Below are 2500 nucleotides of genomic sequence, written 5' to 3' on the forward strand. Positions count from 1 at the left end.
TGCCAGATTATTTTCAGGCATTCTGCCAAATATCTGCCAAACTGCCAAACCGTTTTTTTTTCTGCCAGACGACTTCAAATTCTGACAAAAAAAGGACATTTGGCAGAAAATATGCCAAATTGGCAACCCTGCTTCTGATCGGATGCTTCAGGGTTCGAGTAGCCCGTTCTGAGCGATGCATAAGTTAGTTGGGCCCTTGGAAAAGGCCCTTTACTCAAATTTTCTCACCGTACTCAGGTGCAAAATGAATAAGTGGCCGTTAACAGCGTTGTCTCTTACGAAAGTAAAAATGTTGATACCGCCTGACATGCGTCTTGTCTCGTCCGACATGTTAAAAAAATTGAGCTTTTATATAGCGCAATATCCACTAAATGTGCTCAAAGCGCTTTACAAGAGGTCTCTGGTCAACAGCAACATTTAACATGTAGGACGGGACATGCCGCCTGTTAGGCGATATTACAATTTTTCGGACAAAGACGAAGCTGTTAACGGCCTGGTACTCATTTTACACATGAGCACGGTGAGAGAACGTGAGTAAAGAGCCTTTTCCAAGGACTCAACTATGCGCCGAGCTATCGCAAAACTCGAACCCAAGACCTTCCGATCCGAAAACGAGTGTCATGCCACTAGACCACATAGCCGCACGTTATGATGTTAAGCGGTGTTGCTGTTGACTTGGGACCCCTTGTAAAGCGTTTTGAACGCTTTGATTGGATTATCACCATCATGGCTTATCCCTTCTCGACGTGTCCTCCTCCACAACTGCCATCCAAAGCAAGTTTCTTAAACGTCGATAGTCCTGTTAACGCTCTCCTTACCATCCATTTTTAGAATTTACCTCAAAAATTCACACCCACCCGACACAAAAACAGACACATCACTCGTCAAACAAAAAAAGTAACAAGTGTATTCTATAGATAGTATGCAGATGACGTCACTCAGGCCTTTGTTATTGTTTTTGCCATCCGCGTTTGTGAGTTGTTCTCACTAAACTGTATTAACCAGACTATAAAACTTCATGGTTACACAGTGTTTGTGTGTTGGTCCGTTATACTTCCGGATGGCAATGTTGTGAACTACTTGGCCAAGCGCATTCTATCTATACAGAATGTTGTTCAGCAAAATGATGTCTACAACACAGTGTACGGTGTACGGGTTCTGGGTTCGATTCTCGCGATCGCTCGGCGCAAAGTTGAGCCCTTGGTAAAGGCTCTTTACTCTGTATCTATAGCTGTAATCAAAGCATTTCTGTACATTTTGTGATGTACGAGAGGAATTAGAATGAGAAAACTGTTGGTTGCATCGTAACGAATGTGACGATTTTCCTGTGGGTGGTGAGGAGAGGGTTAATACAGTTTAGTGAGAATTACTCATAAACACGGATGGCATAAAGCAATAACAAAGACCTGAGTGACGTAAACTTCATACTATCTATAACGTTTTGCTCTCCTATTTGTGACCCCTCGCCTCAAAACGGTGTTAAGTCGGGTTGGTTAAGATGTTGAAAATTGAATTTATAGCCAGAAATATCAGACTTGTGTTGAGTTTGTATGTGACCCTTCGCCTCAACACGGTATTAAGTCAGGTTGGTTATGATGTTGAAAATTGAATTTATAGCCAGAAACATCAGACTTGTGTTGAGTTTGTATGATTTATTGAGGAGAATGACAACCATATTTTAAGGTGATAATGCCAACAATTTATATTTTTGACCAGTTTAACATTTACTTGGGCTTTTAAGCATCTGGTTCGTTCCGACATAATACCGTTTTGAGGCGAAGGGTCATAGTTTCCTTTGTGTAACTCTTGTACGTGTGTTTTTAATTATAACTCTAGATAGAATATCATGACTATCCCATTTTCTGCATTATTACTGGAGCTCTGACATGACCTAAAAGTGTCACAAGGCTCCGAAAAACACTTGAAAACAAACAAACAAAAAAAAAACAGATAAAAAAATAAAATTCCCTTTATATTCATCCCATAGGGGAAATTTGTCTTTAGGGTCTATTCCAAGGGAAGACTGGAACAACCCAGGCGTAAGCCGCCGTGCAGCGCCACAAACTGAACAAGGGCGAGGTGACTTGCTCAAGGCCACACAGCGAAACTGGTATTCGAACTCGTTACCTTTCGGGTACGGAGCAAAGACCGTACCGCTGAGCCACGCTGCCCCTAGGTCTAACATTGAGGCGTTTTATTATAATGTGTGCGGCTATGTGGTCTAGTGGTAAGACACTCGCTTTCGGACCGGAAGGTCCTGGGTTCGAGTCTCGCAATCGCTCGGCGCATAGTTGAGTCCTTGAAAAAGGCTCTTTACTCACATTGTCTCACCGTACTCAGATATAAATGAGTACCTAGCTGTTACCAGCGTTGTTGTCTCTGTCCGAAAAAATTGTAATATCATCGCCTAACAGGCGTCATGTCCTGTCCTAAATGTTACATGTTGCTGTTGGCCAGGGACCGCTTTTTAAGCGTTTTGAGTGAGCGCATTTAGTAGATA

This window comes from Berghia stephanieae, chromosome 15, assembly GCF_034508935.2.
Source record: "Berghia stephanieae isolate SIO BIC M18660-M18661 chromosome 15, UCSD_Bste_1.3, whole genome shotgun sequence".
Taxonomy (NCBI): domain Eukaryota; kingdom Metazoa; phylum Mollusca; class Gastropoda; order Nudibranchia; family Aeolidiidae; genus Berghia; species Berghia stephanieae.